The following is a 26,322-nucleotide window of genomic DNA, read 5'->3' as shown; positions in this document are numbered from 1 at the left end:
ATGCAGTTCACTCTCTCTGTGATTTTAACTTGTTTTTTCCTAATGATTAATGATGGCAATCATCTTTTCATGTGTATATTTCCCATCTTTGTATATTCTGTGGTGAGGTGCCTATAAAATTACTTGTCCCTTTTATTTATTTTTTTAATTTAATGTAATTTATTTATTTTAACTTGTCCCTTTTAAAGAAATTAGATTGTCTTATTGAAGTGTAATTATTTTATAAAGTCTTATTGTTTGTAATATTTTCTCCTAGACTATGGTTTGCCTTTTATCCTTTAACAGTGTCTTTTGAAGAAAAGTCATTTTTAATTTTGATAAAGTATTATCAATTTTTTATAGTTTGTGCTTTTTATGTCTATTTAAAAAATCTTTAGTTGACTCAGTGTCAGAAAGATTTCCTCCTATGTTTTCTTCAATAACTCTTTTAGTGTTCTTGTATTAGGTGTATGTTCCTTTTCAAGTTGGTTTTTGTATACGGTGTGAGCTAGATGTCAATATTCTTTTTGTTTGCATATGTGTATTAAATTGTTCTGGCACCATTTATCGAATAGATTATCCTTGCTCCGTTGAATTGTACTGGCACCTTTGTCAAAAATAAAACAAAACAGGGTTGCCTGCGTGGCTCAGTTGGTTAAACATCTGACTCTTGATTTCAGCCCAGGCCATGATCTCATGGTTTCTGAGATTGAGCCCTGTGTCAGCTCTACACTGACAGTGCAGAGCCTGCTTGGGATTCTTTTTCTCCCTCCCTCTCTGCCCCTCTCCCACTCTCTCTCTCTCAGAATCAATAAATAAACTCAGGGCACCTGGGTGGCTCAGTCGGTTGAGCATCTGACTTCGGCTCAGGTCACGATCTCTCGATCTGTGAGTTCAAGCTCTGCGTCGGGCTCTGTGCTGGCAGCTCAGAGCCTGGAGCCTGTTTCAGATTCTGTGTCTCCCTTTCTCTCTGCCCCTCCCCTGCTCATGTTCTGTCTCTCTATCAAAAATAAATAAACGTTAAAAAAAAGTTTTTAAATAAATAAATAAAATAAAACAAACAACAACAACAAAAATAATTGACCAAGTATATAACAGTGTATTTCTGGACTTTATATTCTATTCTATTGGTCTATATGCTTATCTTTACAACAATACCACCATTGATTACTGATTACTGATTATTGATTACTGCAGCTTTCTAGTAAGTTCTGAAATAAGTAGCTTAAGTTTTCTAAATTAAAAAAAAGTTTTTTTAATGTGTATTCAGTTTTGAGAGACAGAGTGCAAGCAGGGGTGGGGCAGAGAGACAGGGAGACACAGAATCTGAAGCAGGCTTCAGGCTCTGAGCTGTCAGCACAAAGCCTGACATGGGGCTCGAACTCATGGGCCTGTGTGTGTGAGATTATAACCTGAGTCAAAGTTGGATGCTTAACTGACTGAGCCACCCAGGTGCCCCTTAAGTTTTCTAAATATTTTTCAAAATTATTTTGCCTAGTCTAGGTCCTTTGCATTATGTAAATTTTAAGATAAGCTTGTCAATTTCTTCCAAAAAAAAAAATCCTGCCAGAACTTCACTTTGGGTTATGTCAAATCTATAGATCCATTTGAGGGAGACTATCTTAACAATACTTCTGGTCCATGAACATGGTATATCTCTCCATTTATTTAGGTATTCTTTTTTTTTAATGTTTTATTTTTTCACTTTATTTTTGAGAGAGCACAAGTGGGTGAGGGGCAGAGAGAGGGGACAGAAGATATGAAGTGAGCTTTGCACTGACAGCAACAAGCCTGATGGGGGGCTTGAACTCACAAACCAGGAGATCATGACCTGAGCCAAAGTCGGATGCTCGACCAACTGAGCCACTCAGGTGTCCCAGGAATTCTTTTTTTTTTTTTTTTACAAACTTTTTCTTTAAGGTTTATTTATTTTGAGAGAGAGAGAGAGAGAGAGAGAGAGAGAGAGAGAGAGAGCAGACATGGGAGGGGCAAAGAGAGAGGGAGAGAGAAAGAATCCCAAGCAGGCTCCACATTGTCAGTGCAGAGCTCAATATGGGTCTTGAACTCACAACTGTGAGATCATGACTTGATCTGAAATCAAGAGTCAGACACTTAATCACCTGAGCCATGCAGATGCCCCTATTTAGGTATTCTTTCATTTCTTTCAGCAATATTTGCAGTTTATTAAATTTATCCCTAACTAGTTTATATCTTTGATGCTTTTAAAATGGTATTTTTTTTAGTTTCAAGTTGTTTGTTACTAGTCTACATAATATGTAATTGATTTTTTTATCTTCTGCCCTTGTTAAACTTACTTATTAGTAGCTTTTTTGTTTTTGTTTTGCTTTTATTTAAAAAAAATTTTTTAAGTTTATTTATTTTTAGAGACAGAGACAGAGCATGAGCAGGGGAGGGACAGAGAGAGAGGAAAACACAGAATCCTAACCAGGCTCCAGGCTCTGAGCGAGCTGTCAGCGCAGAACCCGACATGGGGCTTGAACTCACAAACCATGAGATCATGACCTGAGCCAAAGCCAGTTGCTTAACTGACTGAACCACCCAGGATCCCCAATTAGTAGCTTTTTTTTTGTAATTCCCTTAAAATTTTGACATAGACCATTATGTCACACCTGTGGATAAAAACTGTTTTATGTCTTACTTTTCAGTCATATGCCTTTTTGTTTATTTAGGCTTCTTGTATTGATTAGGATTCCTGTTTGACTGTTGAATAAACATGAAAAAGCAGACATTCTTAAAAATTTTCTCAATCTAGTGTCTTTCAGTCTTTCATCATTAAACCTAAAATTGGCTGTAGGTTGGTTGTTCTTTTTTTTGGTAAATTATTATTTTTTTAGTGTATTTATTTTTTAAGAAGGAGAGCAGGGGAAGGACAGAGAGAGTGGGAGAGGGAGAATCTGAAGCAGGTTCCAGGCTTTCAGTGCAGAGCCTGCCACGGAGCTTAAACTCATAAACCATGAGATCATGACCTGAGCCAAAATCAAGAGTTGGATATTTAACCGACTGAGCCACCCAGATGCCCCTGGTTGTTTTTTATTAATAGATGTACTTTATCAGATTGAGAAAGTTCCTTTCTATTACTACTTTACAGAGAGCTTTAATCATGAATTGATGTTGAATTTTCTCAAATGCTTTTACTGAAGCTATTAAGAAATCATATGATTTTTATTTTTTAGCCTGTTAATATGAATCACATTAATTTATTTTCTGATGTTAAATCAATCTTTCATTCCTGGGGAAAACCTCACTGAGTCATGAGATGGTTTTCGTATTGCTAGATTTGATTTGCTAAAGCTTATTAGAGATTTTTGCATTTATGTTCATGAGAGATATTGGTCTATATTGTTTTCTTATATTTGTCTAGTTTTGGTATCAGGTTGAAACTTGTTACACAAAACTATCTAGGAAGTATTCCCTCTTTGATTTTCTGAAATAGTTTACAGAGAATATATATTATTTCATCACTGACTGGCAGAATTCACTAGTGAAGTCATCTGAGCTTGAAATTTTATTTCTGAAAAGGCTGAAATTTTATTTCTGAAATTATTATTATTATTATTATTATTGTTGAGATATAGGTGAAATATAACATATTTGTTTCAGGTGTACAACAAAATAATTATATATTTGTGTATAGTGTGAAATGATCACTACAATAAGTCTAGTTAACATCCATCACCACACATAGTTATGAATTTTTTTTCTTATGATGAGAACTTTTAAGATCTACTCTCTTAGCAACATTCAAATATTCAATACAATATTATTAAGTATAGTCATTATGCTGTACATTACATTCCCAGGACTTATTTATTTTATAACTGGAAGTTGGTACCATTTAACCACCCTCACCCATTTCACCCACTCTCCATCCCCTGCCCCTGGCAACCACCAGTCTGTATTTATGAGTTTATTTTTTGTTTGTTTATTTAGAGTGAGATCATACAATATTTGTCTTTCTCCATCTGATTTATTTCACTTAGCATAATACCCTCAAGGTCCATCCATGTAGGCACAAATGGCAAAATTTCCTTCTTTGTTGTGGCCAAATAATATTCATATGTGTGTGCGTTAGTGTGTCACAATTTCTTTATCCAGTCATCCATCAATGGACACTTATGTTGATTCAATGTCTTGGCCATTGTAAATAATGCTGCAGTAAACATGGGGGTGAATATAGCTTTTCAAGTAGGTATTTTCACCGTGTGTGTGTGTGTGTGTGTGTGTGTGTTTGTGTGTGTTTTAAGTAGACTCTACACCCAACATGGAACTCAAACTCCTGACCCTGAGATCGAGTCACCTGCTCTACTGATTGAGCCAGCCAGGCACCCCTCACCTTCTTTGGATATATACTCATAAGTGGAATTGCTGAATCATATGGTAAGTCTACTTTAAATTTTTTGAGGAGACTCCATACTGTTTTCCATGGTGGCTGCACCAATATTCATTCCCACTAACAGAACACAACACAAGGATTCTCCTTTCTCCATAGCTTCACCAACTCTTACTTCTTGTCTTTTTGATAATAACCGTTATAACAGGTGTGAGTTGATATCTCATTGTGCATTTTCTTATTGACTGATGATGTCAAGCATCTTTTCATGTATCTGTTGGCCATCTGTATGTCTTTTCTGGAAAAATGTCTATTCAGTTCCTCTTTCCATTTTATTAACAGTTGGGTTTGGTTTTGTTTTGATTTGGTTGTTTAGTTACTATTGAGTCATATGAGGCTTTTAAAAATATTTTGGCTATTAATTCCTTATCTGATATATGTTTTACAAGTATTTTCCCCATTTCAATAGGTTGCCTTTCTGGAAAGGTTTTTGTTTTTGTTTTTGTTTTTGTTTTGTTTGTTTGTTTTTAAGTTTATTTATTTATTTTGTGTGAGAGAGAAAGCAGGAGTGTGGGACGGGCAGAGAGAGAAGAGAGAGCTAGAGGAGAGAGCACTGGCAGTGTGGAGACCCATTTGGGGCTCAAACTCAGGAACTGTGAGATCATGACTTGGGCCAAAGTCAGACACTTAACCAACTGAGCCACCCAAGCACCCAAGGTTTGTTAGGTTAAAAAAAAATTTTTTTTTTAAGATTTTATCTTTAAGTAATCTCTATACCCAATGTGGGGCTTGAACTCACAAACCTGAGATCAAGAGTTGTATACTCTATCAACTGAGCCAGCCAGGACCCCCTGGGAAGGTTTTTTAGTACAACTTCAATTTCTTTTAGAGATGTAGATATATTTGCTTTATCTGTTTATTTTTGAGTGAGCTTTGGTAGGCTTGCCTTCCAAGGAATTTTTTCATTTTATCTAAGTTGTTAAATTTATTGGCATAAAGTTGTTCATAGTAATTCCCCTTCATCCTTTTAATATCTGTAGTACCTGTAGTGATGTCTCCTTTCATTCCTGATTTTGGTAATTTGTGTCTTTTTTTCTCCATTAGTCTAGCTGGGGGGTTTATCAATTTTATCGATCTTTTCAAAGAACCAGTTCATGGTTTTATTAATTGCTATTTTTTTTACTTTTAAATTTTATTGATTTTTTTTTACTCTTTGATCATTTCCTTTCTCCTGCTTACTTTAGTTGGTTTTTATTTTTTTTTAATTTTTTCAATGTTTATTTATTTATTTCATATTTACTTATCTTTGAGAGAGAGAGAGACAGAGTGCAAGTGGGGGAGAGGCAGAGAGAGAGGAGATGCAGAATCTGAATCAGGCTCAGAGCTCTGAGCTGTCAGCACAGAGCCTGACACCAGGCTTGAACCCATGAACCACAAGATCATGACCTGAGCCAAAGTCAGACACTTAACTGACTGAGCCACCCAGGAGCCCCTAAATGTTTATTTATTTTTGAGAGAGAGTGCAAGCAGGGGAGGAGGAGGGAGGGCAGAGAGAGAGGGGAACTGAGAGAATATCTGAAGTAGGCTCTGTGCTGAGAGCAAAGAGCCAAATGTAGTTCTCAAACTCAAGACCCACGAGATCATGACCTCAACTGAAGTCAGAGGCTTAACCGACTGAGACACCCAGGAGCCCCTGCTTACTTTATTAATTAAAAAAAATTTTTTTTAATGTTTATTTATTTTTGAGAGAGAGAGAGACAGAATGCAAGCTGGGGAGGGGCAGTGAGAGAAGGAGGTACAGAATCTGAAGCAGGCTCCAGGCTCTGAGCTGTCAGCACAGAGCCCAACATGGGGCTTGAACTCATGAACCATGAGATCATGTCAGCTGCTCAACCAACTGAGCCACCCAGAGCCCCCAGGCCCTGCTTACTTTAGTTTGAATTTTCTTTTTCTTTTTTTCTAGTTCCTATAGTGGAAGCTAGACCTACAATTTTTAAACACATCTTATTTTCTTTTTTTCCTTAATGTTTATTTATTTTGAGAGAAAGAGAGAGAGAAAGAAAGCAGGGGAGGAGCAGAGAGAGAGAGACAGAGAGAGAGAGAGAGAGAATCCCAAGCAGACTGTCTGCTCCTAGCACAGAGATCAATGTAGGGCTCCATCTCACAAACCTGTGAGATCATGACCTGAGCTGAAATCAATAGTCAGATACTGAACTGACTGAGCCACCTAGGCGTCCCAATAGTGTAATCTTTTATATTTAGTCTTTAATCTAGAATTTTCCCTTAAATGCAGTATTTTATAAGGATCCATGAGGGATGTGACCAAAGCATTCCAGATTTGCAGCTTCTTAATTCTGTTACTAATAGGGCAAGAGATTCTTAGATCCAATGTTTCCTCTAAAATTTTTAGAGAAAGACTCTGATTGACTAGCTTGAGTCAAATGCCCATTATTATGGCCCAATTAGTAAGATGCCTCATCAAGTGCTAGGTAGACAAAACAATAGTCAACTATAGAAGTGGTAAGATAAGGAGTGCTTGGGTGGTTCAGTCAGTTAAGCATCCAACTTTGGTTCAGATCATGATCTCACGGTTCAAGTGTGTGAGCTCACCTCAGGCTCTTTGCCATCAGCACAGAGCCTGCTTTGGATCCTCTCTCCCTCTTTCTGACCCTCCCCTAATTGCTCTCTCTCTCTGTCTCTCAAAAAAAAAAAAAAAAAAAAAAAGAAGCGATAAGATAAATGTACCTATTAATTAGAATTTAAAGTTAAAAGTTATTTAGGCTTCAGATATAGGAACAGTTGTACCCTATTTGAGGAATCAGATAATTCTTCATGACAGAAATGACATTTTCAATGGACTAAGTATGGGTAAGATTTAGACACATAAGAAATTATATGTGTAGTGACTTTTAAGTAGAAAAAAACAATAAAAATCCAAGGGAAGGAAATTAGGACTGTGTCCTAATTGGACGAATGTGCCATATTTGAACCATTGGACACAAAAAAGTATTTGTAGAGGACAAATTGCCCAATGGCAATTACCCCAACTCTTCACCTTGCTAACAGAACCCCGATTTGGGATGACAATGAATCTTGATTGATCTAAGTTTCTTGTGGCAATTCAGTCCCCTTTTGCCTGATACTTTCCTAGACTCCCTTGAACAAGAGGTAGCCATATGACTCAGTTCTGGACGACAAAATGCCAGTGAACATCTCCTGGGTTCTTCTCTGTCTATTCACTTCTATTTGGCACTATACCAGGCATCTTGTGTCCAAATGGGAAAGGACAAGAAAATTACAGTTGCCAACCCAGAGTCCTGACATCATCAGAACCAGGTTCAGCTTCATGGGCCCAGTCACACAGGCCTCAGCACTTAGAGCAAACTTATACTTAGTTTAGTACTCTGCTGTCATTGTCCTAAAATTAGGAATAATTTTTAAGAAGAGACCATGCATTACCATTTTGCACTGGGCCTCATAAATTATGTAGCAAATCCCAATTGGAGTGACAATGTTAATTCTGGAATCTCTTATTTCCAAAATTCTTGTTAACAGTAAGTATCTTGTGGACTAGCGCACTGTTGTTGGGTTTTCTGTTACTTGCAGCTAAACACATTTTGATACAATACATAAATTTGAAGCAAGATTTACCTATAACAATGTTTCCAATAAAATCACTGGATTCTCTGGTGTGCCTGGCTGGCTCAGTCTATACAGAGCCTTTCTTTACCTTGGGGGTCATGAGTATAAGTCCCATGTTGGATGCACAGTTTACTTAAAAAAATCTTTTTAATAGACATCACTGGATTCTCACCTCAGAAAGATAAAGACTGAAATTATGGAAAGAGCATGAATTTCGTAGTCAGGCAGCTCGTACAACCTGAGCATTTTGCTTTAAGCCTCTGAACTTCAGTTTCCTTTTTCTTAAAATGGGAACAGTTGACTCTAGTCAGAGTTTCAGGATTAAATGAGTTAAAGTGTGAAGCACACAGCTTCATATCTAATATTTAATAGATCTTCCAGTAATGTTTGTTACATTTGTTCTCAGTTCTATACCTTACAATATGCCCACCTGATAAAAGCATTAGAATTCCATGCAGATCAAAGTCCTTGCTTGGGAAAATTGCCTTCAGATCTCAATAACAACAACAACAACAACAACAACAACAACAACAAACATTTCAGAGGCTAACAAGTAGATAACATTGTTTAAATTGAAGAATTAAGAGAATCTGAAGAATGAAATACAATTTTTACTTATTAAGAATTACCATTTTGGTATAGACATTGGCAAAAATGGGCTTTATCCCATTCATTTTCTCCTATTATAAATAATATTTGTTTGGAGAGGGATCCATCATTTATTTATTTTGCTCACTGCTCTCATTTTGGGCAGTGCTTGGCAAGGCAGCTTCATCTTTGCTCTTTGCGCCTCAGCTGGGATGGCTCGACTGGGGCCTGGAGGAGTTGCTTTTCAACATGGCTCATTCACATGTGCTGGCTCTCAACTCAGATTTCTATTGTAGATAGAGGCTGGGGGCCTAGATTGTTCTCCAGATGGGCATTTCCACAGACTGCTTAGGATTTCTCACAGCCTATGACTAGACTATAAGAGCAAGCATTCCAGAACGGCAGAAACGTGTGTTGCTTTTTATGACCTAGCTTTAGAAGTCACATAACATCCACCTGGAAACGATAAGCTGTGCTTATGTGAGAAAATATAGCCTCGCCTCTCAATGAGATAGTGGCAAAGTCACAGTTTAAGAAGAATGTGTGAAATGGGAGATATTCCATTTTTGGCAAATACTATCTGCCACAGAATAGTAATGATTCGGGCCAGGACATGAAGTGGTTGGCAAACCCATCATGTACTTTACATTTAACTCAGGCTGAAAATGGAAGAATCTGCCTGGGGGTGGGGGGTGGAATTGATGCAGTGATTCAGAAGTCCTTTTATTTTACATAAAATGAAGGTGGGTGGGGTACTTCAGTGATAAGATAGAGTCTGGCTTCAGGAGATTGGTTGGCATTTTCCTCAAACATCACTATGTGGGTATTAGTAACTCGGCCAGATTCCAAATCCAGTAATAACATTCTGTTTCTTTGAATTCTCCATGATCCCCATGGGACATAGCATTCTTTCTGTTTCCTGTCCTTGTCTATTGTATGATGGCAGCTACACTACTTACTGAGTCACTGCTACTCTATTCACCAAAGAAAGATGTATTTAGGCTTATAGTTTAATATTTTCACAGAGGAATCCTGAAGAAATGAAAAATTTAACCTTGTTTATTCAACAGTACACTAAGTGTTCAATATGCATTATCTCATTTAATTTTCAGAACTTCTCTGAGAACTAGGCACTATTATCACTGCTATTTCATAGTTAAGGAAAGTGCATTTTAGAGAAGTGAGGTAATTGGCAAGGTTAGGGAGTATCAGAATAGCAACTCAAACCAAGTCTGATTCCAGTGCCTCTTAACTCTACCCTCCTTTTATGTTTAAATAAATATTTTTATTCATTTAACACATTTGTTAGGCCCTATGGTGACTTAGCATTTTTGCAGGCATGATAATTCACCTGTGAACAAAGCAGGTATAGTGTGTTCTGTCATGGAACCTACTTCTAGTGGGAAGAGAATAACATGCCAGTTGAGGTGTTAAGATGACATTAAATGAGAGTGAAGTCTAATGATGACTTGGTGTCAATACCTGTGTAACTGGAAGAAGGAAGACGTGGCTAAGTTTGGGGGCAAACTGAGCAATTCTGGTTGGGAACAGCAAATACAAAGGTCCAAAGGTGGGAAGGATTTGGGGGAATCCAACGGGAAATTGGTACAAGATGTAGGGAGCAAGTGCACAGAGGTCAGATTATGCAAGCTTTATAAGCAGGGTAAAGATTTTGGACTTTATCTTAAGTGATAGGAGAAGTCCTTCAGAGATTTAAAGAAGATAAGTGATTTGGGGCACCTAGCTGCCTCAGTAGGAAGAGCCTGCGTCTCTTGATCTTGGGACCATGAGCTCGAGTCCTATGTTGGTTGTAGAGATTACTTAAGTGAATAAACTTAAAAAAGAAGAGGATAAATGATCTGTTCTGGGAAAAAACATCACTCCAGTTGTGTGGAGAACAGACTGTAGGGGAGTGAGTGCAGATGAAAAGGACTGGTTTGGAACTGATAGATGGTGGTTTAGTGAAGCTATAGAAAAGATAACAGATTTGGGAAATGTGTTTACAGAGAATCTGTAGACAATCCAAATTTCCAAATTATAGCAGTTGACCATAGTTTGAATAATGGAGATAAAGAAAGTAACTGAGGATCACACTTGGTTCTTGGCTTGAGTAACTGAGTAGGTGATGGTGCAATTTACTGAAATGGGGAACACAGAGGGTGAAGCATGTTTGGAGGAAATCAGGAGGTGTCATTGATATATATATATATATATATATATATATATATATATATATATATAATATTTAAAGCCTGGAAGTGGATGAGATCATGTAAGAATTAAGTGTATAGAAAGAGGAGAAGGAACCCCAAGACTGAATTCTGAGTACTCTAACATGGAGAGGCAAGACAGAAAGAATAAACAAAGAAAAATGAGGGGTGCCTGGGTGGCTCAGTTGGTTGAGTGTCCAACTCTTGATTTTGACTCAGGTCATGCATGATCTCATGAATTCGTGAGTTTGAGACCCGCATTGGGCTCTGTGCTGGCAGCATGGAATCTGCTTGGGATTCTCTCTCTCTCCTCCATTTCCCTGCTTGCATGTGTGAGCGCTCTCTCTCTCAAAATAAATAAACTTAAAAAAAAAAAAAGAAAGGAAAAAGAAAAGGAAAAAGGAAAGGAAAAGGAAAAAGAATGGCCAATGATGGGGCACCTGGGTGGCTCAGTCGGTTGAGCGTCTGACTTCAGCTCAGGTCATGATCTCACAGCTTGTGGGTTGGAGCCCCACATCGGGCTCTGCCCTGACAGCTCAGAGCCTACAGCCTGCTTCAGATTCTGTGTCTCCCTCTCTCTCTCTCTCTCTCTCTCTCTCTCTCTCTCTGCCCCTCCCCCGCTGGCACTCACTCTCTCTCTCTCAAAAATAAATAAACATTAAAAAAAAAAAGAATAGCCAGTGAGGAAAGCCAGGAAGTTATTTATTTTAAGCTGATTTGTGTTATTCCAACATGTGTATGTTGAAGCCCTAAACACTAGTATCTCAGAATGTGGCTGTCATTGGAGATAAGGCCTTTAAAGAGGTAATTAAGTTGAAAGGAAGCTCTTAGACTGGGCCCTAATCCAATCTGTCTGGAGTCCTTATAAGAAGAAATTGAGACCCACAGAAAGATGCCAGAGATGAGCAAACATAGAGGAAGGACCGAGTGATGGCACCGCAGGAAGGAACCCGTCTGCAAGCCAAGGAGAGAGACCTCAGGAGAAACCAAACCTGCTCACACCTTGGTCTTGAACTTCTAGCCTCCACAGCTGTGAGAAAATTCATTTCTGTTTTTTAAGTCTCCCAATCTATGGTATTTTATGATGGCAGGCCCAGCAAAGCAATAAGGTATTTTATTCCAGAAATAAAGAGAAGAACATGTTTGAGAAGGAGGGAAAGTTTAGCTGTGTAGGACCTTGACAAGGGTCAGGATGAGATAAGGGTGAAGAAATGATCAAGAAGATATCTTGATGACTCTGAAAAGAACAGGTCTGTGGAAGCCCAAGTGAAATTGACAAAATGGGAAATGAGGAAGCTGAAATGGCCCCCATGGACCACACTTTCAAGAAGTGTCAGGAAGGTAATCCGAGAAATGGGTGTAGATGGAGGGCAATGTGAAGTCAAGGAAGACATTGTTTAAGACAGTTGTTAGTGCAGGTTTGTCTGGGCTTATTCTTCTGAGATTTAAGGAGTATGAATGAGACTGTAACAAAAATAGAGGAGCAAAATTTTTTAAAGGAAACATTTCATTTATTTAGCTTAAGTCTCATGCTTCCATGTGAAATGTGTGGGTTCTTTCTGTTTTGCATACAGTGCTGTATAAAATGCCAGTTAACAAATGTTTTACCAGCTACAGGATCCTATAGTATACAGTAATAGTTAACATTTCTCATTCATTCATGTATTCACCTTTCATTAAATAGATATCTATTAAGATACTCCTTTGTGGAAGATACAATGTACACATGGAGGATAGAGCAAAGAACCAAAGAAGTCCAGGCTTTCATGGGGCTTGTGTTCTAGAAGGCAGAAGCATAATAAGTAAACAAATAAGCATGTAATATGGCTGGTAGAAGTAAGTGCAATGAAAAAAAATGAGGCATAAGCTAGAGAGTGATGACAGAAATGGTATTACTATTACTATTACTATTACTATTGTTGTTATTATTATTATTTTAAGTAGGCTTCATGCCCAGTGTGGAGCCCAGTTAGGGGCTTGAATTTATGACCTTGAGATCAAGAGCTGAGCTGAGATCAAGAGTTGGACACTTAACTACCTGAACCACCAGAAACCCCAGAAATGGCACTCTTTTAGATGGAGTGATTCCTTGGGGAAGCCATCTGATAAGGTGACATTTGCAAATAACTAAATGAAATGAGTGAGAGGGTATAGGGAGAACTACACTCTTTCTCCTGTTGTTTGTCTCCTTTTCTCTCATGATATTGTCATACTCACAACACTTCTGATACCAGATGTGTGGGTCTTCCACACATCAAGCAATTCTCTGCAACACTGGCTGGGTGTTCTACAGTTCAAATCATTTGTGACACTAACCTGACTTAGGCAGACCCCACAAGCTAAGGGCTCAATCCATAAGACTGCCCCTCGCTTCAAACTCTGATTATAAGTAGAAGGTCCCCAGGTTGCCCACCATTTTTGCCCAAGTTGGCTACAAAAGCAGAGGTTCCCAGTAACTTTCCTTTTTGGATTCAATTATTTGCTAGAACAGCTCAAGAGAAGTCAGAGAAACACTTATGTTTACTAGTTTACTATCTAATAAAGGATATAATAAAGGATACTGATGAACAACCAGAAGAAGAGATACATATGAAGAGGGCTGAAAGGGTCCGGAGCATAAGAACTTATGTCCTCATGCACTTGGGGTGTGCCACCATTCCAACACATGGATGTGTTCACAAACCCAAGAGCTCTCCAAACCCCACTTTTGAGATTTTTGTAGAGGCCACATCACATAGATATGACTGATCACTAACTCAAATCTTCAGCCCCTCTCCCTTTCCCAGAGAATGAGAGATGGAATGAAAGATCTTTCTGGTGACCAGCCCCCATCCTGAAGCTATTTAGAAGCCCACCAAGAATTACTTTATTAAAACAAGAGATTCTTCTATTACCCAGGAGATGCCAAGTTTTCTAAATCTCTGTGTCAGGAACCAGGGTCAAAGATCAAATATTAGAACAAATGATAACTGCTAGTGCTCTCATCACTTTGGAAAATATAAGGGTTTTAGGAACTCTGGGCCAGGAACCAAGGATAGAAACCAACATATTTTTATATTTTTTTCTTTCTTTCTCTAGTTTTATTACATTGTGTAAGCTTAAGATGTATTATGTGATAAATTTGATATACATATGCACTGTAAAATAATTCCACAATAAGGTTAGTTCACACATTCATCACCTCACAAGTTATCTTTTGTGTGATGAGAACCTAAAAAAAATTTTTTTTTAGTTTATCCACCTTGAGAGAGAGAGCACACATGGTAGGGACAGAGAGAAAGGGAGACAGACCTCTAAGCAGGCTCTGTGCTGACACAGAGATCATGACCTGAGCCGAAAGCAAGAGTCAGATGCTTTACTGACTAAGCCACCCAGGTGCCTCTGTGTGATAAGAACTTTTAAGATATGTTCTCTTAGCAACTTTCAAGTATACAACATGGTATTAACTAGAATCAGCATGCTGTACATTACACCTCTAGAACTTATTCATCTTATAACTGGAAGTTTGTACCCTTTGAGCACCCTCAGCCATCCTTGTCCCTGTCCCCTCTACCACCAATCCACTCTGTTTCCATAAGTTTAGGGTTTTTTTTTTATTCCACGTATAAATCAGATGATACAGTATTTGTCTTTCTCTGACTTTTTTCACTTAGTATAATGACCTCAAGGTCCATTTGTGTTGTCACAAATGTTAGGATTTCCTTCTCTTTTTTGTGGCTGAATGATATTCCATTTTATTTGTACAGTTCACCCTTGAACAACATGGGGTTGAACTGCCTGGCTTCACTTATACTTGGACTTTTTTTTTTAAGACTTGAGAGTAAAAGCCACAAGGCATTTACTTACAACTGCCTACCTCAGTCCCCATGGGACCAAACAGAGGGTGACTGGCACAGAGGACAGGCTTGCTGTCCTCTGAGTATATGGGGAGGCCACAGAGGCTGTCAGCAACCCCTGGTTTATTCCGTATCTTGACTGTTGTAAATAATGTTGCAATGAGCATAGGGGTGGGGAGGGGGAGTATGTCTTCTCAAGTTTGTGTTGTTGCTTCCTTTGGATATATACCCAGAAATGAAATTCCTGGATCATACGGTAATTCTATTTACTCTGAGTAAGAAGGAAAGCCATTGAAGTATTTTGAGTGGAAGAGTGACATTACCTATGTAAGTTTTAAAAGGATCTTACTAGCTTCTGTGTTCAAACTAATGGGAGCAAGGATGTCATAAAAGGAGATTAGTTAGAAGCCTATTTCAATAACCTGGATGAGAGGTGATAATGACCTGAGCGGGAAATAGAAGTGTTGGACACAAGTAGTTGGATTCTAGATAACTTCTGAAGGTGTAACTCAAAGATTTGCTGATGAATTGGGTATGGGCTGGGAGCAAGAGAGGAGTCAAGAATTTTTCTTTAACTTTATAAAAATTTCAGGGTGATTTTTGTTTTAATCATAAATAGTACTCTTAGTTGTTGAGAGGGTTATTCAGCTATTAGAACCAAAGCAATTTAGTCAAACTTATTACATATGTGTTAGCACAATCCATGTCACTTGGTTTTCTACTGCTGAGCTCCTGAAATAATGTTTGCATTTACTGTTTATAAAGCCAAAGGGTTTTTTTTTTAATTAACAAGCCCAAGGATTCACTAAGGAATATATTGTTTGCTCTACAAAATGTACTGAGTTATTAGCATTTGAGAAAAATGTCCAAATCAGTCTAGGCAAAGCTGTTAAACTAAATTTATTTATTTATTAAATTCGTTTTTCATATTGCTGCTATTAAGTTGGCCTCTTTTTCTTTTCCTTTTTTAAAAAAATATTTATTTTGGGGGAAAATGCAAGTGGGCAAGGGGCTGAGAGAAGGGAACAGAGGATCCCAGGTGGGCTCTGCACTGACAGGCTGACAGCAGTGAGCTCAATGTGGGGCTCGAACTCATGAACTGCAAGACCACGATCCGAGCCAAAGTCAGACGTTCAACCAACTGAGCCACCCAGCTGCCTCAAAGTTGAATTTTATGGGGCAAAGACAGATTTTCACCTCTTTTCCATTTTTTCTTACAAATGAATCCTGAAAGGATTAAATATAGCTGCTTTGAAAACTTAAATTTGAGCAAATTCTGAGTGAAAATTTCTGTTATATATATATATGTATCATATATAATCAATCTCCTTTTTAAAGATATTAGCAGATTAGTGGTATTTGGCTGGCTCAGTTGGTAGAGCATATGGCTCTTGATCTCATGGTAAATTCAAGCCCCATGTTGGGCATAGAGCCTACTTTAAAAAGAAAGAAAAAAGCAAAAAAGTATTAGTGCATTATAGTACAATGTGAGCTACATAGGTTATTAAACTTTATATGCCCCAAGTTTTAAATATTTAATATTTTAGATAGACATCTACAGAAAATGTGTTAGACACACCTTTGCTTTCTTTACAGAAGATTGGTATACATAATTCAATATTTTCTTGCTGTCTCAGGGTCTGTATTATTAACACCTATTATTAGTGTATGTATTATTATATACTATGGTTATGTCGTGCTCAAGGCCTCCTGATACACATGAATTAGTCTTTTTGCTTCCTGATTATTGTCCCTCTTGCAGAGACTGCTAGTTGCCTACCAAATCTATTATCTCCCTCTTTGTTATGAACAGAATTCCAAATTTTAGCTGCTCAAACTTTTTTTTTTTTTGCTGCTCAAACTTTTTTTAAGAGTTAGATATATATTTTTAAATTTGTTTATTTATTTATTTTGAGAGAGAGAGAGAGAGAGAGAGAATAAGAGAGAGAGCAGGGGAGGGGCAGAGAGAGATAATCCCAAGCAGGCTCTGCACTGACAGCACAGAGCCCCATGTGGGGTGCTCTCACAAACCATGAGATCATGGCCTGAACCAAAGTTAAGAGTCAGATGCTTAACTGGCTGAGCCACCCAGGCGCCCCCAGATAAAAGATTTTATTTCTCAACTTTCCTTATATGTAGATCTGAACAGGTGACTAACTTCCAACCAATAAGATTTAAGTAGGAGTGTTGTATGGAATTTCTGGAAATCTCCTTAATATGAAAAATGTATTCTGCTTTTCTTCTACCTACTTACTATTGGATTTATTAGTGTCTGTCTTGGACCCTGAGGGGATCTTGAGATTAGAAACCATGAACTAAAGATAGCAAAGTGGGAAAATTGGAGCTTGGGTCCCTTAGTGAGAACTGAGAAATGTCTTCTTCATATAACTTACTTACTCTTCCAGTGATGTAATCTTAATTTAGTCTTTATTTCCAGAATCACATTCTTTTTTGGTATTGTTTTATTATCTCATTTGCTGATTAATGTAGGCTTTGGATTCTTACATAGCACAATGTAATATAGTCAAGAAGCTATCTGTAGATTATATTAAAAAAAAAAAAAGCAAGATATTTATAGCCAAAAATGAACGTTTCTTTTAACCAAAATTCTTCCTGAAATTCTTGTAGTTTGAAAGGTTGGCCTAGGGGCGCCTGGGTGGCTCAGTCGGTTGGGCGTCCGACTTCAGCTCGGGTCATGATCTCACAGTCTGTGAATTCGAGCCCCGCGTCGGGTTCTGTGCTGACAGCTCGGAGCCTGGAGCCTGCTTCATATTCTGTGCCTTCGCCTCTCTCTGCCTCTCCCCTGCTCATGCTCTGTCTCTCTCTGTCTCAAAAATAAATAAAAACATTAAATTAAAAAAAAAAAAAAAAGAAAGGTTAGCAATTATGGTTGACAAAGATAATTAGCTGTTTGGTTAAAATGACAACTGGAGGGATGCCTGGCTGGCTCAGTCAGTAGAGCATGCAACACTTGATCTCAGGGTTGTAAGTTTGAGTCCCATGTTGGGTGTAGAGATTACTTAAAAAAAAAAAAAATCTTAAAAAAAATTCCAACAATTGGAAAGAACAGCAACAAAGTAGGAACTGTGAAACATTGATTTAGAAAGGCAGTTGGGAGTGGGCATTAGGAGGAAGCGGTTGCAAATGGTAATTGAGAATAACATTTGGGAGTAGGTGGTTCATGAGACAAGGTGCTATCTGAAGAAAGTGAACTGACAAATGAGTTATTTTGGGTAGGGTATCATAGCAATTTTAACATTATATTAAATACTTTTCTCATCAAAAACCAAAGCCAAGCATATCCCTTGCTGAGACTTTGGATGGCTGTATATAACTACTCTCTTCTATGAAAATATAATTGTAGGAAGTTACTCAAGCAGAGACATATAATCCATATGTATACATTCATATGTTACAGGGTACAGAAGCCATTGTGGGGAGGGACATGGTATTTTTTTTTTTTTAAAGGCATTGTCATGAAGGCAGAAAAACTACCTCTCCCTCTAGTGTGAGATTTGGTAACTAAGATAAAATTAATAAGTAGAATTTAGAATCCTGTACAACCCCTAATGGAGGAAATAGGAAGCAGTGTTTATTTTTTTTATTAAAAATTTTTTTTCTAATATTTATTTATTTTGAGAGACAGAGACAGAGCATGAGTGGGGGGAAGGGCCGAGAGAGAGGGAGTCACAGATTCAGAAGTAGGCTCCAGGCTCCCAGCTGTCAGCACAGAGCCTGATGCAGGGCTTGAACTCAAGAACCATGAGATCATGATCTGAGCCAAAGCAGGATGCTTAACTGACTGAGCCACCCAGGCGCCTCAGAAAGTAATGTTTAGAATCTATTACTAAGTTCACCTTTAAGTACAGTTAGATAGGTCAAAGCCACAAAGGTGAATAAACCTGACAAAACCTGTGGGTAAGATTTTAATTTTTTAAAAGTATCATTTTTATTTGTATTCTATTTGTTTATTTAAATATACTAATGATAGTTATAAATAAATATGGAGGGGCACCCAGCTGGCTCAGTCGGGAGTGCATTTGACTCTTGATCACAGGGTTGTGTGTTCAAGCCTCACATTGGGTTTAGAGAGTACTAAAAAAAAAAAAAAACAAATAAATAAATTTTAAAAAAAGGGAAAATAATCACATTTGCTAGTTTTTCCTATAAAATTTGTGGAAAAGTTCAAAAGTATAATGCCTAACAGGAACATCTTATAACTAGTATCTTCTACATAATTATATTAATTATTTTGGAAAGCAATTTGGTAACTTTTATTAAAAGCCAAAAAATATTTTTTTCAATTATCTCATTTTGAGAATATATACAAAGGAATTAATTATAAAATATGGAAGGAATATACACAAAACTTTGTAAACACAAAGCTTGAAGTAACCCAAATGTCCAATATTATTTGCTCATTCATTTATTCATTAAGCAATTTTTCCTAAGTGCCAACTATGTTCCAAGCACTAGGCATAAAACAGGGAATAAAAGAAAGTTCCTTCCCTCATAGAACTTATATTTCAGAGGAGGAGATAGAAAATAAATAAACAAGCATAATACATACAGATACAGATATATATGTATGTCTACATATGTATATATAGATATACATATATAGATGTATATGTAGATATACATATATATCTGTATCTGTATGTACATATATACAGATACAGATAGTACATATATATCTATATATATAGTATGTCAAATGGAGAAAAATGAAACAAGTGGGGGGGGGCAGGGAGGACATGGAAAGATGGCTTTTCTTTTGTTTGTTTGTTTTTTGTTTTATTGCCCCAGCATGTAGAGAGATAGCTGTTCTGCATAGGGAATCAGGGAGGCTTCAGGGATGGTTACAACTGAGACCTGAAGGAAGTAAGAAAACAACCCTTGAAGCCATCTGGCAGAAGATGTGCCCATGAGAAGGAGCAAGTCTTGAGGCAAGAGCATGCTTGGCATGGTTGAGAAACAGCAAGGAACTCAGTACAACTGGCACAGAATGAACTAGAAGGAGAATAGCAGATAAGGTCAAAGAGTCAGAGGGAACTAAATCGTGTAGGAATTAAAGGCCGTTATAAGAATTTGGATTTTACTGTGAGCAAGGTAGAAAGCCACTGGAGTGCTTTGAGCATGAAGGTGAAATAATGTGATCTAGTTTTTAAAAGGATGGGGGGGAGGGGTGGGGAGTGCTCCTGGGTGGCTCAGTTGGTTAAGCATCTGACTCTTGACGTCAGCTCAGGTCTTGATCTTGGGGTCCAGAGTTCAAGCCCCAAGCCTACTTAAAAAAATAAATAGTTTCAGAATTACTATTCCATTGATGCCACTAACAATAAATCTAAGTAACTTTCAAATATTTTTGTAGTTATTAGACTATATATTATTTTTAATTTCTTTAAATGTTTGTTTTTGAGAGAAAGCACAAGCAGGGGAGGGGCAGAGAGAGAGGGAAACACAAAATCTGAAGAAGGCTCCAGGTTCCATACTGTCAACACAGAGCCCCATGCGGGGCTCAAACTCACAAGCTATGAGATCATGACCTGAGCCAAAGTCAGATGCTTAACAGACTGAACCACCCAGGTGCTCAACTATATATCATTAAGGGTATATAGTCAGCATGCTATGTTCAGAAGTAACTTGAATGAAATTTTTGTCGATATGGTTATGTATCTGAGTAGGTGAATTCCTCTGCTAAAACTTGCATACAGTGAGAAGACGCTGTCAGCAACAGCCAAGGAAGTCAAAGGTCTTGATCCATCCAGGGATAAGGTGAACAGGCAGCCTCCAGTAAATCTTCACTTTGCAGTCATGTGATGAGGTAGCAGTTATAGACATCAAGGCCAATGGTCTTGGTAGAAAGACATAGGATGCAACAGGAAATGCTCCTTATATTCATATTCTGTTTGCATCTGCCTTAGGTCCCACGGTGTAGTTCCACAGCCTTGCCTTCCAAAGCCATTGCTGTAGGAGATATACTTGTGTTTGTCCTCACTGAGCTTGCAGTAGGTCTGAATATGCTTCTTTGCAGGAAATACATGAGCTACCTGTAACCCTTGACCATCCTATAATCTAATGGTTTTATCTTCAGAAGCCTGTATGGTTTTGGGGGGACCCAGAACAGGTCTGTGACCAGGTCCCTGGAGGTGGAAGCTTTCTTTGAACACTGTCCAGTCCCAACATCCCACAGAAGCAGGGTGTTGTCCTGAGAGCCAGTGCACATGTGTGATGAGTCTAGACTCACAACCAATCCAGTGAGCACCATAGCGTGATGGCAAGAGAACCACTGCCTTGGTTGTAGGGCACCATCCAAGCCCTACATCATGACCATCCTGTCATGGCTGTCAGGCTGAAGACCTGGCTTGGTTTGTTAATACAGGCTATCTTAATGATTCCTCCTTAATGTCCTTTGAACCACATTTCTAGTTTTCCAGTTGCCACAACTGTCTTATCTTTCCTGCAGAGACATACAGGTATGAATTCAGAGCAGCAACAACAGAGACAGACAGTATCCATGTGGGCTGGGCTATACTCCCGACAAGTTTTAGTTTGAATTCTCTCTTCTACAATTCCATCGAGCCTGTGTATTTATAAGCGCTGTGTTTGGGTTTGCTTTGCAGCTTCCCCATCACTGCATGGAACCCACACAAAGCCTTCTGAGGAGGAGCTTGTTGGATGGCGCCTGAGCAGCAGCATTCCTTGTGGCTGGAAGTTGTGTTCCTCCCAAACCAATAGCATTTTCTTGGGATGCTGCCATTCAATGCTTTGTAATGTTTATCCTTTGGAAAATAGTTCAGGCAGCCACTTCCTAATCTCTGTAATTACAGCGGGCTGGCCAGGCTGGGAGCTGAGACCCGTTGCGGGCGGGGTGGAGGGGTCCACAGCCACCACACTCCACAGCCTCACAGGCCTCCGCCCCTAGCAACGAGGCGCGTCGCTAGGACACGAGGTGTTTTGCTAAGAGTTTTTATCATAAATGGGTACTGGATTTTATCAAATATTATTTTATTTGTGAATCTTTGATATAACTTTTTAATATCTTAATGTAGTAAATTAATTGATATTCTAATATTAAATCACATTTGTACACCTGGGTAGGCCCAACCGAATTATAATACACTGTCTTTTAAATATATTGTTGCATTTGGTTTACTTAATATTTTTGCACCTTTAGTCATGAGTATTATTACTCTGTAACAACGTTCTTATATTGTCCTTGTCTGACTTTGGTATTAATGTTTTATTAACTTCAGTAAATGAGTTCGATTGGGGGCATTTTCTAACTCTATTTTTTATAAATTCTCCAGAGGAGTTGAAAATAAGTTTAAAATTATTTGTTCCTTAAATATTTTGTAGACCTGATTTGTAAAGCCTTCTGGACTTTTTTTTTTAATGCAAGAGTTTTTAATATTTAATACCAAGAAAATTTCTTTGTTATAGAAACATTTGGGCCTACTATTTCTTCTTTGATCAGTTTTGGGAAGTTATAAACTATATTTTTCTAGATATCTCCACATGTTCACTAATTTCTTTGATTACCATACTCCTTTCAGAACTTTTTCTAGGATTTGTTCTCTTTTTAAAAAAATGTCTATTTATTTTGAGAGAGAGAGAGTGAGTGCATGTGCATGCAGGGGCAGGGGGAGGGGGGGGGCAAGAGGGAGAATCCCAAGCACGCTCCACGCTGTTAGCACAGAACCTGACTTGAGGCTCCATCCCACCAACTGGAAGATCATGACCTGAGCTGAAATCAAGAGTTGAACCCCCAACAAACTGAGTCATCAGGCGCCCCTAGGATTATTTTTTTTCTGAAATATCATTTATATTTTCCTTTAATGAAGATCAATTAGTAATAAACCCTGTGCTTTTGTTTATTTGAAATGTCTCTGTTTTGTCCCTGGTCTTATAAAATAGCACAATTTTAAGATGTACACAATTCCAAGATGTCTCTCCTCACTTGAAGATATTATTCTGTCTTCTGCCTTCCCTTTTGTGTTAACAAGTCTGCTGTCACTTTAATTACTGTGCCTTTGTAAGTAAGCTGATCTTTTATTTGTCTGATGTTATGAGTTGAATTGTATCACTCAAAAAGATATGCTAAAGCCTTAAGCCCCAGTACCTAAGAATGGGACCTTATTTTGAAATAAGGCAATTGTGGATAATTAGTTAAGATAAGGTTATATTGGAGAAGTCATTAATCCAATATGACTGGTGTCCTGTTAGGAGAGGAAAAGAGACACACACATATGAAGAGATATCATATGATAATGGGGGCAGAGACTGAAGTGCTGCAGTTAGAAGCCAAGGACGGACAAGGTTTGCTACAGATCATCAGAAACTAGGAAAAGGCAAGGAAGGCTTTTCCCCTCCAGTTCAGAGGAAGCATGACTGCTGACACCTGGATTTTGGACTTCTAGACTCCAGAACTATGAGACAATAAATTTCTCATATATTAAGCCACCCACTCTGTGGCACTGTGTTACAGCAGCCCTAGGAAAATAATGCAACTGATTTTACAATATGTTGTCCAAAAAAAAAAAAAGTGTTTTCTTTTATGTTGTCAGTTTCAGTCAATATTCTAGGCTAGATTTCTTCTTACTTAGTATTTTTAGTGACCTCTAATGTGTGGATTTATGTCTTTTATACATATGGAAAGTCCTCACCCATTACATGCATATAAGCTCACCTCCATTCTCTCAATTCTCTTTTGGGGACTTTAGGCAGATTTAAATTAGGAAACTGCCTTCATGTCCTTAGCCTGCCACATTTTCATTCCCTTGTGTTTTTGTGATGCTTTCTAGGTAGAGGTTTGTGGCAGAGAGTGATAGTTGTCGCTCACTAGCCCTTTTCTCCTTATTTCAGTAATAGAACTTCTTAATTTTGATGGGTTCATGACCATCCACAATAAAGGCTATATTTCCAGTTTGTCCTTGAGCAAAGAATGACCATGTAGTGAGCTTTTGCCATGGGAATAAGCAGAAGTGGTGTGCACAAGTTTTAGAAAAAAAATTTTTTAAAGGTAAGGTCAAGAGGCGCCTGGGTGGCTCAGTCAGTCGGTTGAGCGTCTGACTTCGGCTCAGGTCATAATCTCCCAGTCTGTGAGTTTGAGCCCCCGCTCCCCCCCGTTGGGCTCTGTGCTGATAGCTCAGAGCCTGGAGCCTGCTACGGATTGTGTGTCTCCCTCTCTCTCTGCCCCTACCCCACTCATGCTCGCTGTCTCTCTGTCAAAAATAAATAAACATTAAAAAATAAATAAATAAAATAAAGGTAAGGTCATGTCTTTTTCCTTCTCTCTTGTCTTCCCCCATTCTACTCCATGAGAAGAGTATACTTTTCCCACAATTATTTTGGATCTGGTCGTGCGATTTACTTTTGCTTTGGTTAATATAATGTGAGCAGGCGGGACATAGGACACATCTGAGTGCAGCCTTCAGAGGTTTTTGTTTTTGTTTGAATATTTATTTATTTTTGAGAGAAAGAGACAGAGTACAAGCGGGGCAGAGAGGGAGACAGTATCTGAAGCAAGCTCCAGGTGCCCCTTCAAGGAATTTTTGTGGCTCAGCCTCTTGTGTTCTGCCTTCCATCATGAGGAAAATATAACGCAGGTGACTAGTGTTCCTTATGTCCCAATCCTTGAATGGGAGACATGTGAGACTGACTGAATTTGACTTGCACTTAGATCAGGGACACAGCAGCTGAACTGCCCCTCCCTCCAGCTGTCAATTTCCGACTAGGTGAGAAATAAATATTTGTTATTCATAAGGCACTGAGTATTTGAGGACAATTCTTTTGTTTTCTTGCAAGCCAGCAATTTATTGAAATTATGTTTTTTAATGATTTATTTCCCACTGTTCAGCTATTATGAATAATGCTGCTATTACACTCATATACAAATTTTCATGTTTTCTGTGGACGTTTTAAACTCTCAGGTATATACCTAGGAGTGGAATTGCTGGGTCTTATCATAACTCTATGTTTAACTTTTCAAGGAAGTGCCAGAATGTTTTACGAAGTGGCTATGGCATTTTGTGTTCCCGCCAGGAGGGTATGAGTGTTCTGATTTCTCTGCATCCTAACACTTGTTAATATAAGTCTTAAAAAAAATTATTATAGCCATCCTAGTGGGTGTGAAGTGATATCTCATTATGATTTTAATATGCATTGCCCTTATGACTAATGATGTTGAGTGTCTTTTCATGTGATTTTTGGCTATTTATGTATCTTCTTTGGAGAAATATCTATTCATAATTTGGACCCATTTTTTAATGGGGTTGTATTTTTATTGTTGAATTTTAAGAGTTATTTATATATTCTGGCTATAATATCAGATATATGGTTTGCAAAATTTTTTCCCATTCTGTGTGTTGTCTTTTCACTTTTCTGACAGTGTCTGAGTTAGTCTATTAGGGCTGCCATATGAAAATCCCATAGACTGGATATGACCTCACTTAACCTTTGTCATCTCTTAAAAGGCCCTGTCTCTGGGGGTGCCTGGGTGGCTCAGAAGGTTAAGTGTCGGACTCTTGATTTTGGCTCAGGTCATGATCTCGTGGTTCCCCGAGTTCGGGCCCCCACACTGCACCCCGCATTGGGCCCTGCATCTGGCTCTGTGGTATCAGCGTGGGGTCCACTGCAGATCCTCTGTCCCTCTCTCTCTCTGCCCCTCCTTCAAGCTCTCTCTCTCTCAAAAATTAACATTAAAAAAGAAAATAAATAAAAGGCCCTGTCTCCAAATACAGCCACGTTGTGGGGTAAGGTTTCCACATATAACTAATTAGGAGAACACAGTTCAGTCCAAACAATCTGCCTTCTGGGTATACCCTTCTCACATGCAAAATACATTCACCCCCAATCCCAAATTCTTAACTCTTTCAGAACCAAATCTATGTCCAAAGCCTTATCTAAATATCATCTAAATCAGGTATGGATGAGACTTGAAATATGATTCATGCTGAGGCAAAATTCCTCTTCCAGCTGTGAGCCTGTGAGACAAATTATGTGCTTCCAAGACAGAAAGGTGAGATAGGCATGGATAGACATTCCCACTTTATTTTTTTTAATTTATTTAAAAAATTAAAAAAAAATTTTTTTTAATGTTCATTTACTTTGAGAGACAGAGACAGAGCATGAGTGGGGCTCCAGGCTTTGTGCTGTCAGCACAGAACCCGATGCGGGGCACAAACCCACAAATTGTGAGATCATGACCTGAGCCAAAGTCGGATGCTCCACAAAGCCTGGAGCCTGCTTCAGATTCTGTGTCTCCCTCTCTCTCTGCCCTTCCCTGGCTCATGCTCTGTCTCTGTCTCTCAAAGTAAATAAACATTAAAAAAATTTTTTTTAAATTTTTTAAATAAATTAAAATTTAATGTTTATTTATTTTTGAGAGACAGACAGAATGCAGGTGGGGGGAGGGGCAGAGAGAGAGGGAGAGGCTCCAGGCTTCAAGCCCAATGCGGGGCTCAAACCCATGAACCATGAGATTGTGACCTGAGCCAAAGTCAGGTGCTTAACCGACTGAGCAACCCAGGTGTCCCTAGACATCCCCATTTTAAAAGAAAGATATCAGAAAGAAGAAAGGGGGTGGGTCCAAAGGAAGTCCAAAACTTAGCAAGGCAAATTCCATTAGATTTTAAGGCTCAAAGTAGTCCTTTTTGGCTCAGTGTTTTGCCCTTTGGGCTTAAGGGGGTAGCAGCATTATCCTCTTGGTCCTGGG

The 26,322-nt window shown here is 38.4% G+C and overlaps 1 pseudogene; it reads right to left on the bottom strand.

Annotated features, from left to right (window-relative positions):
* Nucleotides 1-20,224: 20,224 nt before the first annotated feature.
* On the bottom strand, nt 20,225-23,301 carry LOC122473563 (annotated as a pseudogene).
* Between the last annotated feature and the right edge of the window lie 3,021 nt (nt 23,302-26,322).

The sequence above is a fragment of the Prionailurus bengalensis genome, chromosome B4 (assembly GCF_016509475.1).
Source record: "Prionailurus bengalensis isolate Pbe53 chromosome B4, Fcat_Pben_1.1_paternal_pri, whole genome shotgun sequence".
NCBI classification, from domain to species: Eukaryota; Metazoa; Chordata; class Mammalia; order Carnivora; family Felidae; genus Prionailurus; species Prionailurus bengalensis.
The sequence above is the reverse complement of the archived record's forward strand: the minus strand, read 5'-3'. Positions and strand labels throughout refer to the sequence as shown.